The sequence below is a fragment of the Pygocentrus nattereri genome, chromosome 7 (assembly GCF_015220715.1).
Source record: "Pygocentrus nattereri isolate fPygNat1 chromosome 7, fPygNat1.pri, whole genome shotgun sequence".
NCBI classification, from domain to species: domain Eukaryota; kingdom Metazoa; phylum Chordata; class Actinopteri; order Characiformes; family Serrasalmidae; genus Pygocentrus; species Pygocentrus nattereri.
In genome coordinates this window covers 8,589,046-8,602,514 of record NC_051217.1, presented here as the reverse complement: position 1 = coordinate 8,602,514, position 13,469 = coordinate 8,589,046, and the positions used below count along the sequence as shown (strand labels likewise).

The 13,469-nt window shown below is 38.5% G+C and overlaps 1 protein-coding gene across 1 annotated transcript in view; it reads left to right on the top strand.

Annotated features, from left to right (window-relative positions):
* The window catches only part of grm3 (glutamate receptor, metabotropic 3), a 50,700-nt gene that overhangs the window by 19,622 nt on the left and 17,609 nt on the right, over positions 1-13,469 (top strand). The gene's annotated exons all lie outside the window — the stretch shown is intronic.

The following is a 13,469-nucleotide window of genomic DNA, read 5'->3' as shown; positions in this document are numbered from 1 at the left end:
TTTTTCTTTGCATGATGTTACATTTTTGTGCAACACCAGTACTGTCATCTGAAAAAGGTAAGCCACAGCTCTACAATTATTTGTAGTTAAACAGATATCTGTCTATGAGCTCTTACAGATACTCAAATATCAAAATTAGTCAGAATGTACTTCCCCGTATGTTGAGAGCATCAAATTATTTCTCAGAACTGATTCCTTGTGTTTCTAACTAGACATCTAGATTATAAGTTTGTATAATAGTTATAACGTATCAGTTTTCATAACAGTGTTATGAATGAATAAATGTCTGTCAATTTAGTTTAACCCCTTAAAATCCCAGACTTATTTCATACTAAGGCTTATTATTCAGAAAGCACAGAGACTTCAAAACAAACTGGCTGGGATATTCTTACTGGGTTAAATTATGTCAGTTCGGTGTCTTGTTTAGTGCTTTTTAAATGTTATTCAGTGCTTATGTACGGTTTATGAAGTCCCTATGTTGGTAGCCTTCAAATAGTGTTACCAAATATTTCATGGTGTCTTGAATACACTGCTTTATTATTTCTGGTTTGTCTAACATGCACAATTTCCTTTTTACTTCGTTTTCTTGCCTTTAAATGCAGTGGGTGCATGCCGAGTGTGCAATAGCCCATGTGCTCAAATTTTACTTGCAGCTAGTTTCACAGTTTTGCAGATACAAGTGGCTGTTCTGCTGTTTGCATTTTCCATTTTGAGCTGTTTCATTTCAAGTAGTTTCCAGACATTTAAATGTGTTAAAAGGGAATGGCACCAATTTTTTCTAAATTTCCGCATACTTCAGTCACTGAGTAGGTTCAGACTGGTGGATGAATTGCCTCATTGTGGATAAACATACTGGTGATAGGAATCAGGGATTGTGATGTTTGCAGAACAAATATAGCCATTTTGCTTAATTTCCGAAATGATCGTTGAACCTACACAGGCCTTTTTTTATGTTTTCATATGAAATGTTGAAAATGGTATAATAGAGGTAAATCTGAAAAAGAGTACTGCAAATTATGGATGATGTTTATGTTACCTCTGCATAGGCTTGTATGATATTGATTTTTCAATTCTCGCAAACGGACCAGTTTTAAAAATCTCAATTAACAACGCAATTGTCTAGAACAGATAAAAATAAAAATAAAAATAAAACCTAAAGCCATAGGGTGGTGCTGTTGAATATAAGTTTTTTACCATAATGATGGCTTGCTGAGGGAGGTCAAGCTTGATACGGACCATGTCAAGTTCTCTCGTGTTACCAACTGTAACACAGATTTAAGTTTTTTTCTGATACAACTCAGCCTGGTCCTGTTTTTGATAGTCTCCACAGTGTTGAAGCTGTACTCAGTTGTAGTGCAGGAGAGGCAACTATCCTCCAGCTTCCACTGCTTCAAGGAAGCTCATTGTGCAGCAGCTATTGTCACTTATGTGCATCTCTGGAAAACAGTTGGTCTTGAGATATTTTGGCTCTAATTTCCAAAAGCTGCAGATGGGCTGTGCAGTAACAGACATGTATGGCTATAAATTAATGCTTGAAATTAGTGCAAAATACTCAGCACTCTCAATCATTTTTTGATTCTGGTTCAGAAAATTTGAAGTTGTTATGACTTGTTTATTACAGTTTTTACATCATTATTTTGCACCAGCCTACCTCTACAACAGTTGCATAGAATGTAGAGGAATAAAACAGGCTTAAGAAAGGATTAGAATTGGATCTTGTTTAATATAGCCCCTATCGGTCGATTAAAATATGACTTGGCCACTTCAAATACCAATCTTTCAAACCGGATCAGGACATTCCTAAACGCACCTCTAGCTCTGTGTACCTTTCTGTTTCTGCCTTTCTACATTTCTCTGTTATATTCATACTCCGTATCCCCCTCTCTCCTTCTCCGCAGCGGTATGTGGCGGGGTGTGTGTAGGTGCTTAAGGACCACGCTGTATTTCTTTTGTCAGTCTGTGGTTAATGTGAGTGGAGGTGCATAGTGGCTGTGTAATTAGAGCCAGTGTGAGAACTGATTGCCACACTGGCAGGCCCGTGGCTGTGACGAGAACATGAGCTGAGGCTAACGCGCGTGCTGCCACTGAGAGGATTGCTTTTGACTGACAGGTGCAGAGCAAGGGGAGCAGGTAAAAATAAACCATGTAAAAGTGCTCAAGCTGGCGCGTCAATATTAGATGAGCTTATGCCACACTTATCCGTGACTGTACACAAACACGTATGACGGCAGAGGTAGAGGAAAGCGGCGAGGGGGCGGAGAGAATTCTAAACTCCCTTAAGGCATCAGGGAAAGAAAGAGTTATTAAGACGTGAAAAATAGAGCTAGGCTGGTAACTGTTTATGAAGATAGGATATAGGAATATAAAGAGATCGGGATGGGTACACAGAGAGGAATGTGGGAGCAGATGAGTGAGAGAAAGAGTGTGGAGCATTGTGTGCATGTCTACGCATACGTATGCGAGAAAGAAGGGTGTGTGTGCACGTTTGTGTGTGCGCTTGTGTTTCACGGAGAGAGAGAGAGAGAGAGAGAGAGAGAGAGAGAGAGAGAGAGAGAGAAAGAAAGAAAGAAAGAGTAAGAGAGGGGAGAGAGAGAGACTTGGAGAGATAAAACGATGTGAGAGAGGTTGAGTGGGTTGGTATGCGTCAGCAGAAGAAGATTCTCTTTGAAATTCACCATCTTCATTTTTCAAGCGCAGAATCAAAGACGTGTGGGGTTTGCTGTCTGGGGCGATGGGGTGGCAGGAGCGAGCGATGCAGGAGAAAAAAAATGACAGTAGCTTGTAGACAGAAGGAGGTGGAAGAGAAGAGAGCAAGATAGAGAAGAAGGAAAGTGAAAAGCTGAGAGAGAAAGCGGACTCTGGGTGGGGGAGGGAGAAGAGTAGGAGGGAGCTGTGGAGCAAGGAAGTTTTAATGTGCAAAGCAGCAGCGCAAAGGACCATCAAAGAAGAGGAGCTGCTAACTGATCTAGCATGGAGAAGGAGAAGAGAAAGAGAGCTTAGGAAAGGTGCAGATGGAGTAAGTAGCCTGCTAAGATTCCTTCACTCCTCATCATGGTCAGAGGCTTCTCTATCAGTGAAACAGTTCAGGATCAGCATTCACAAACACCTGACACTTCACCTGATTTATTAATGTTTTTACTCAGTATAGCTTTTAGGTTGCAGAATTTGGCTGTTCAGAAGAGGACCTAAATCCTGAGGCCTGACTGCTGCTCGCTCAGAATTTATGTTTCACTACCCATTTTGTGACTCTGCTTTACGAAGCGTGAAATTCAAGCTTTTTCTCTACAAATCTTGGCAAATTTTCCCATCAATTGGATTTTTGGGTGATTTACCTGTTCCTGCATGGAGGAGCCTATGCTTATCTCCCTGGAGTGTTGTTAAACCTAGTTTGATGAGAAAATGGATTTATGCCTTTTGTTAGCTAGCCTTTTGTTCTCTGCCAAGTCATTTTCCCACGCTTTGTTCTTCGCTTCTCACTACTAAAACAGAACTGATAATTTCACTTTGAAACTCATATTTTACTTTCTTGCAAGAAAGCATCTCTGGCATCCCCCTGGCCCAGCTTGGTATAGGAACATGGGCCTTGTTAAGTGATTAAGCTGGAATGTCAGCTTGGTTTCTGCTCTCTCTTGAGCCTTACCTATTCTTGGAGTACAGAATGATTCAATCTCTTACTGGCCCAATTGTATGGGCAGTCGCTTAAAAATGAGGAATTATGGTGCTTATCACACAGTGTTTCAGTATCTCTGATAATGGTACCTTTACAGGAAAAGGAATAAAAATAATATTAATCAATTCGACCAGTGTGCTGTGCAGTCTAATAAAAAGAAGAAATTTGCTAGTTTGGATCGTGCTTCCAACATGTGGTTTTATTATGGGAAGAGGAGAGAAAACGTGGACTGGTGTTCTGGGTGACGTTTGCTTTGATGAAAAGAGAGGACTGAGAACAGTTTACAAAAGGTGGAGAAGGTAAATTTATACATCTTTAGATTGGAAGGAAGAGGAACTTCAGTCATAGTCCTGCTCCCAGATTATTGCTATTTCATAACTCAATTTAATAACATAGTAAATGTATAGAGATTGGCACAGCACTTGATGTTTGTAAAACATAAAAATAAAAAACAATAATAAAGTATGTTGATGTAATAAAATTTTGGAGCATCTCTGTGGTTCCACTTACCATGAAATGCTGGTAAGTGGAACCTGGTGATCTGGTGCACCTAGTGATTTCAAATAATGAAAAAATGGTCTTGATATGACTTTTTAAATAAAATACAGGCATTAAAGTACATAATTCATTCCAAAGTTCAGTGACAATTTTGAATATGATGAGTTTTTCTACAGCTGATGTATAATGAAAAGCATTTTATTTCTCCAATTAAAGTGATAATATTCATAATATAACATTGATTTCTACTGTATGTGTGCAGCCTACTCCCAACAACATATGTCATGAAAAGAAATGAAAGTTGTTTATAATACATTTTGGAACAAAACCCTTAAATTGTTTAATGCCATATATGATGGCAGAGAATGTTTTACTGGATGTGAGGCATTGTTGCGTCAGAACTCTCTATCAGAGAGTCTCCCAGCGTCGCAGAGTTTGTCATTTTTCCAACACTGTGCCCCTTACTCAGACTAATGCAAGCAACATGCCGTTGCTATGGTAATTGGGTCTGCACATGGCACCAATTGGTGAAGTAATCCAATAGAGTGAGAGGGGATATTCTGTCAACAAATGAACGAGAAAGAGAGAAAGAAAGAGAGAGAGAGAGAGAGAGAGAGAGAGAGAGAGAGAGATTCTGCTTCAAACTGTAGTGATCCCACACCTACTGAGTAAACACATGCCCATGCACATGTAGCAGTAGACGCACAGACACACACATACACACAAACACACACACGCAGGCAATTTTCAAACACACAGGCCATTTGGGATGAGTTTTGTTTGTTTTTTGCCATAAAATCTCAGACACTCACAACCCACACACCATGAAACAAAGTGTTCACTCATCCTCCCACAATAAACACAAACACACACTCACATATACACACTCAGAATGCTCAGTACAAGCCATCTACAATAACTAGATTATTTTATATTGTCTTAAACCCACACACAGCACACACACATACACAGCAGGGGTGTAACTACAGGGGACCAGTCCCCCTCTGCATGATTTGTGAAAGTTTTGCATTGCCATTGGAAAAGTACAAAATGTAATGTCATCGTGGGCATGGCACTGCTTTCTTGCATGCTCATTTTAAATAAGTAAAAGAGACAGAGGATCTCATTAGATCTGAAAAAAGAATTTCAATTACTTGTTAGTTTACTTTTGCATTGCTCTTTAAACCTCTTTACACACAAATCTTTACCAACTATACAAGGGAAAACCAAGTACTCATTTTCAGTAATTTACTCATAAAGAAAAAGTCAGTCTCACTAACATCATTTAAAAGGCCTTGCCCGTAAACACATGGTGGTTGTGCTCATTTCTATGCTCATGCTTCATAAACAGAAACAGTTCAAAAACAGCTGCCTCATAATAAAATATTCAAGAGTAAAATGTAAAGTTTACGAAGCTGTTTAGGTAAGATTGGGAGTCTCTCTTCTTCAGCACAGGGAAGTTCCATCGGTTTCGTATTAGACGCTTTTACGGATTTTACGGTGCTCACACTGCACTGCTCATATTGGCAACGTTGCACAGTCAGCTGACATGCATGTACAAAATACATGCAATGGCATGCATGAGAAATCTATATATCATGTATAGAGAACATGAACTTTTTAAATGCATTGCATGTAAAATAATACACCAGTAATGTCAGTACCTTTAATATGATTACAAGATTATAAGGCTGTAATGTGGCACTACTTCATTACAGAAAAGAATAATCACATTACTGTAACATGTTATTAAGCCATGTCATGCACTGTGTACTTGTAACGGGGAGCGAGGGGATGGACGCATATGCGGAGATAGGTGAGATTTATTATGGGCAAATCCAAAATCAGGCTCGAGACAGTCCAGGGTCATAGAGCCAACACGGCTTGAATGGGGGGCAGACATGACAGACCAACAATAAACAATAAGCAGGTTCAAACAACACACAGTAACCAGAACAATCAACAAAGACCAGCCACCAGACAGGGGAAAACACAAGGCTTAAATACATAAGGGTAACGAGGGACAGGTGCAAACACAGGTGGAGCCAATCAGGGGTGGATTCATGAGAGAGGGCAGGACTAGAAAATCAAAACAAATGCACATGGAAGATCAAAACAAAGGGGCACATGGAGTAGTGGGAGGAGCCAACCGTGACAGTACTGCATTACCCCCAACACTGGTAGTTGGAGTGTAGATGAGCTGATATACTTTATAGCTTCAGAGATTTAATTTTGTACACTTTTGAGAAGCTGCCTGCTGCTATTTGTCAAAATGTTAGCTTGGGTGTGTCTGTGTAGAAGACCTCACTACGAGCATCACTAGCACACAGACACTATAAGAGAAAACACCTGCTTACCATGTTTGCTTAACGGTGAGTCATTTCATGTGTGGTTTAACTTGGTGGTAATAGGAGCTAGTTTGACTGCATAATAAGCACTGTGCAAAATATTCTCCCTTAAATCATCCAGATGTTGCCTTGCTGAACCAAAGCTCTGTTCACTTGAAACGGGTGTTAATGTTAAGGTGTTGTTGTTTGCTTTTTTCAGGCTGTCGAGTTTATCTAAGCGCAGTTTTAACCACTATGCAGTAAATTAAGAAGACCAAGTGTTCTTAAACCCTCCTCAGGCCTTGTAAAAATTAATGAAGTGATAAAATGTTTTATTTCATTTTGCCATTTCTTAAAGTGATTTAATGCTATTTACGTCTCTAAGGCTCTATGGATTTTTTAGTCCCATGAAAGATGCAGGGCTGTTAAAAAAATTTTATTCATAGCCCAATAGTTTAGACCCAGCCATACCACTGCAGTTGTTACAGTTACTAAATCTAGCTATTCAGTAAAAAAACAATTGTGTATTCTGTTTAATGTTTAATAATGTTTGAGTTATAATGACGAGGGCTTGCTTGTGGTTTTCCACCACACAATAGCAATGTCTCTGGGCCTCAATGCTTGCTGTAACTAAAAATCCCCCACCCCCCACCCTATGGCTATGCCACTGTCACACACATATCCAAAGAAAAAACTCACATAAACCCACAGACTCACATTTATACACATTTGAGATAAACATGATTTATCATATCCTATAACAATGCAATTTGATTATTTGTGTGATATCGTTGTGGATTGTGTGTTTGTGCTCTGTAAACCTTTAGGCTTAAGCTAGATGCTCAACACTGAACTGCAACAGCCTCCGTTCCACTTGCACCATACACACTTTTCACCCTCTTTCTTTCTTTCTTTCTTTCTTTCTTTCTTTCTTTCTTTCTTTCTTTCTTGCTTTCTTTCTTCTCTTCCTTCATCCTTTTCCTGAAACATGATCACACAGACATGTGGCTGCAGCTGAATCGAAATAAAGAACTTTGTATTCGGTTGCCTTGCTGAAAATTCTATGCAGTACAATTAGCGAAGCAGAACACTGAGTGCTATATGTAATCTCCATATTGAATTCTTACTGTTAGCTTGGGTACTGCGTCTTTACTCATTTAAATCAGATTGCATGCACTGCTTACAACCCCCCTCCTCCACTCTTACTATAATGCTCTGAACCAATGAAAAAGTAATTAGGGTATAGCCTACATGTATATTTTTATGAGGGACGTTCTGAATGCTTGCATGATGTATGTGTGGGGATGACACTGATGGAGTACAGCCTGTACAGATTTTGAAATCTTGGATATATTTTTCAGGCACAAATTTAGCCAGCTTCCAAACTCTACAAACAATTATGTTGCATGCTGTTAGCATGGCTAATGAAGCTGTTTGGTTAATGTAGTGTTCACACACCCAACAAAGTGGGCACTCATGCTCTAGTTGTCACCATGAAGTGTAGACAAAAGCACTCGTGTGTTTTAATCAACTAATAATGCTCACTGGCTTTCGCTTGTTGTTTAGCAGGCAATATGCCGTGTCATGATTAGACTATATAACGGAACCTGGTGCCTTACATAGACCTTTGAGGGTGTGTCATCATTTTGTTTTTTTGCTATTAGCATCTGGATGAACCCTGAGTCTAAGCCTGTGTGAAAAGAGAATGGCAATGTTAAAAAAAAGCACCCCTTATCATGACATACTAACACTGATAACCTCCCCAAAATAGCCCAAAAAACCAGGAAGCTTGTTAAGTGTGGTTGCCAAGTGGCAGTAGAGTCCAGAGTAGCTGGTGGTGTTGTAGCATTAAAGCACACACTCATATAAAAGTATATCAAGGTATGACACTGTCACTGTACCAGTGGGGTGGTACCCTTAAGGGTACATCTCAGTACCTTTAGTCAGGGAACATAATTGTACCATAATACATTCTAATTATATTTTTTAAGTTGTACTGTCTCGTCTCCAGGCTTTTTATTTTATTGTTCTGTTTTAAAACATTACATTATGAAAAGGTACAAATACAGACTTTTCGACAGGGAACTAGCTTATTTAGTGTACACAATTGGACCTTAAAACCACTATTGTACATTTGAGGGTACATTTACATTGTTTGTACCTTAAAGAATGAAAAATGTACCTGCACAGCACAGCAACAATGTAGCGTATAACCTAGTTATAGTGATAGCTTTACTTTCATGTTTCTTAGCATTGATTAAATGCTCCAGCATATTAGCTTGTTTGTTACATGTATGCAATAATATTTGTATTTGGACTGCTCAATGACTCATAGCCCAGTGACATTCAAGGGAAAATGTATCTAGGACAAAACATATCAACATTTTTGTTTTCTGCAGGGTAAAGAAGAGGCAGTAATTGTTTAGGCATCTAACCTCATCTAACACCATCTACAAACCACAGAACTCTTGCTTGTTTGGAACAGTAATAAACCATAGTAGGTGTTTGGGACTGTCCAGGAGACTCATTAGGACGTAGAGAGCAAGTAAGCATAAATGCCTGATATATAGCATATGCTGTTAATTTACCGTGAATTTCAGCTTCATTATGACATGGCAAGTTGACAGTTTGGTTGCAGTGGTTCTGGACCATAACCCACCAGAACCAAAACTAACACATCAAGCCCTCATTTCTCAAAAGTGAGTAATTTAAAAAGCACTCGCCGCATCTGCTTAGAATTTGACTGCAAGTTTCAGTTTGTCAGTGGATCTGCAGTAATGGTAGGAGTATATATTCAAGCTCCATACATCCCCATGTCTGGCATACCTCAGGAGTTTTGTGTGTGTATAATGTTTGTTGCAGTTTTAAAATTATATAGCTTATTATTATTGGTGTCTAGGCAATCTGAGAAGAGAAAACTAGTCGATATAAACAGTCAGACATTCATACAGTAATGCATACAATCATAAGTGGCTGAAATGAGTGGATGTGAATGGGTAATTGTGTGCATGTATCTGATAGCTGTATTTAGACATCCTTCACTGCAGCTGTGCAAGACAGATGAGGAAAATACTATTTACATAATAAAAAACATGATGGTTGTGAATACACCTATTTAAATTATAATTAAACACTTGCACACACTTGCACAGTCATCTTCTTGAGGTGTCTCATTTCTTTATCTCTCTCTCTCTCTCTCTCTCTCTCTCTCTTTCTCAATAACAAACACAGCAAAAATAGAAACTATAAAATATCAGACCCAGTTCTGCATTGGTGCCATTTTACCTGAGCAATTCCACAACTGGGATGCCATTTAGCCCTTGTAACATATAAAAAGTAAGCATAATTTATTGTAATTTTTCAACATTAAATTAAAGATAAGGTGATTTAAACCATTCAGAATATTTGTTAAATCATCTCAGGAACAGCAAATCATGTTTACAAGGTTTCTTTGCTGACACTTGTTTAAATGAGTAACAGAGTTTTTAGCATAGAACTGGTGACTACACAAAGGAGTTTATTTGCATGTGTGCATATGCCATGATATTTTTTACATTTTTAATGACTAATTTCAGGGATAACAGGGATGTACTTCCAAAGTAACATTTTCAGTCAGTATCACAATATAATAGAAAATATAGAAAAAATCATGAGAGTATGTGCTTTTCATGCTCACACAATCAGAAATCGCAGACAATGATAAGATATGCATCTTGGGGAATATCCCATATTTAATAGGGGTGAATGTGTTAGCTAACAGGGTTAAGTGAATGTTGAGGGACACAACTACGATGTGTAGGGTTTTTCATAGGCTATAGGTGTTGACCTGTGGGAGTGCATTTCAAGCATGAGATGTTAAATGGATTCACACATTATTGAAAAAATAATAAGATTGGTAAAGTATTTTAATGGTTATATTGAAAAGTGTAGCTATAGTGGGATGGGATAAGAAAAATACTGTTCTCTAACTGCAGATACGAGACATGGGTCTTTCAGTCGAATTTGACTTCTGAATTTGTAAGACATTATTCAAAATTTGTAAGACATTATTCTGTTAGAATAATACTACACCCCCTCAAAAAAGTGACATCACTCAGCCTCTTAATATTACTGTACTATACTAAACCCCGATCACAAATCCAATGTGGGTGACAGGAGGCTTGAAATTTACACCAGGAGAGGCAGTCTTAAGTTATTAAATAAATCTTAGATAAATAGATAATTCTTCTATTTTCACCTCCGCTAACATTAACCTAGCCAAATCATATTTCAGTTTAAAAGTTTGATTAGATGACACCAAACAAAAAATTTACTAAATGATGCTGAAAGTTTAATTCCATTAAATCAGGCTGGGTTTAGCTGTTTGGGGTTAACCCTAAGGTTTTTGGATGCCCCCTCATCTTGCTAGCTGATGTATTGTAAAAGTGATGTGCTAACCAGTAACCATAATAACCAAAAGCTTTCTAGTTATCTAAATGTATTATTAGCTAATTGTGGATTGCTGATGAGAAGATGCTCATTTGGAGTTTGAATAATTTGCGGTTTAAATTACAGATAAACCCTCTCCGTATTCCATCTCTCACAATTAAATATTTCCTGCTTACCCATCCATATATTTACAATGTTTTTTGATTATCAAATTTCAATTTATTCCCTCATCGAAGCATCTTAGATAACATAATGGCACAGTAATAGCCCAGACCTTGTTTGAGGTCCCCCTCATGGCTGTAGGACACTAAGCAGCAGCTTCTTATATCGCTTATGTTAATGCTTGTTGTTTATCAGTGCTGTTTGCCCCTCTGGCAGTGCCGCATGGTGCTTCTTGTCCGGTTTGTGGTGGCCTTTAGCTAGCTTTAGTATAGCTAGGTAGTATCTTTCTATGCTACCTTTTTGAACAAAACAGATAAGACACAGGCTCTTCATTTCCTTCAGGGGGTTATAGAGTTTAAAGTCCCCTCCACAATTATTGGCACCACTGATAAAGAGGAGTAAAAAGGATTATAAGAAATTCACCTTTTGATCAATTCACTTACTCTCGCTCTGAAAAAATGAGTAAAAAATACAACCTTTAATGAAGTAAATTTATTCTGAGATTAGAATAAAATTCTCATCGAGAAATAATTATTTTAACAAAACCACGTCTGCCACACTTATTGGCACCCCAACATTTAATACTTTGTACAACCTCCCTTTGCCAACAAAAGAGCACTCAGTCTTTTCCTGTAAAATCTACTAAGGTTAGAGAATATAGAGCAGGGGATTTGAGACCATTCCCCTTTACATCATCTCTCTAGGTCATCCAGAGTCTCTTTTGTACACTCTCCTCTTTAGCTCAGCCCATAGGTTTTCTATCAGTTTTAGATCAGGGAACTGAGATGGCGATGAAAGAATCTTGATTTTGTGTTCAGTAAACCATTTCTATGTTGATGTGGATCTGGATGTTTTGCATCAATGTCCTGCTGGAATATCCCATGTTGAGCCATTTTTAGTTTTTTGGATGATGCAGCCAGATGTTGATTTTAAATGTCCAAAATGCCATGTCACCTAATGAGGTTCCAGTGGCATTCGTTGGAATAAACAGTCCCACAACATCACAGGCCTCCACCACACTGAACCGTGTGCATCAAGTTCTATTCAGTGAAGTCATACTTCTTTTTACACCCAAACACATCTTGAGTGTATGTTGCCAAAAATCTAAATTTTCAATTCATCTGACCATAGAGCACAATTCCAGTCACAGTCCCAGTAGCTTTAGCTACTCCAGGCACTAACATTTGTGGTTAGAAGACTTTTTCCTGGCTTGCCTTCCAAATAATCTGTTGGCATGGAGGTGGAGTCTAAAGGTAGTCTTGGAATCTTGGTGATCCCAAGATGCTACTTTTTTCTGTAACTCTCCACTGGTGATCTTTGGGGATTTTTTGTCTTTCTTACCATCAGCCTTACTGTGTCCACAAGCTGGTTGGAACTTTTTAACTCTTGCCTTCACTGTAGATTCAGGTGATTAGCTATTGTTAATAGCCATTCCCTGACTTACGAAGGTCAATACACTTTTCCCTTACCTGAATTGTGTGATCCCTTGTCTTTCCCATGTTAAAGGATGAGAGAGAATTTGACCTCTGTGTCACTTCATATTTATCCCCCAGTGAAAGTCATGCATTACTGATGAAAGTTCTCTAATAAATTTTAAAAAGTAAAATATAAATGAAAAAAAGGGGTGCCAATAATTGTGGCACATGTGGTTTTGTTAAAATATTTCTTGACAAGGGTTTTGACAAGATTGATTTTTTTAAGAATGAATTTACTTCTCCTAAAGGTTGTATTTTTCCTCATTTTTCAGGGTGAGATTTCTTACAACCTTTTTTAATCATCTTTACCAGAGGTGCCAATAATTGTGGAGGAGATTGTATCTTGGTTTTTATGAGAATGTATGAGAACTTCAAAGACATTTACATATCAAAAATCCTAATCATAACAAAACTCATCCCTAATCGACAGGTTTGATTGATGTTTAAGTTATTTTTCTGAAACATGCTCATAGAAGGACACTCTACCTGTGTTTAAAATGTCTTTCATATTTACATACATATTTGTAAATGCAATATCAGTGGGACACAAGTGGGGCCCAATCATGGAATCACCCACTTATCCCTGTGTGTGTGAGTGAAGAGGCCGTCAGGTCTGAATGGAAGCTGTCAGCAGTGGAGGTGAGCGAGAGGATGTGAGAGGCTGTTGTAAGAGCAGTGCTTTAGACTTGTCTCCTCCTGTAGACGGAGATGTTATGGCACCTGAGGCCCGCAGATCGCTTCTGCTCCGTTTCTGCATGACAAGACTGACAGGCAACAGGGCACAGTGTCACCATGGAGTCTAAGGAGTTTAAAGTGTATCTGACAAACAATGCTCTGGCTGTGGGAGGGCGAGAGAGAGAGTGAAAGATAGAGAGCGAGAGAGCAATTATGAGGCACTCACTGCGACAC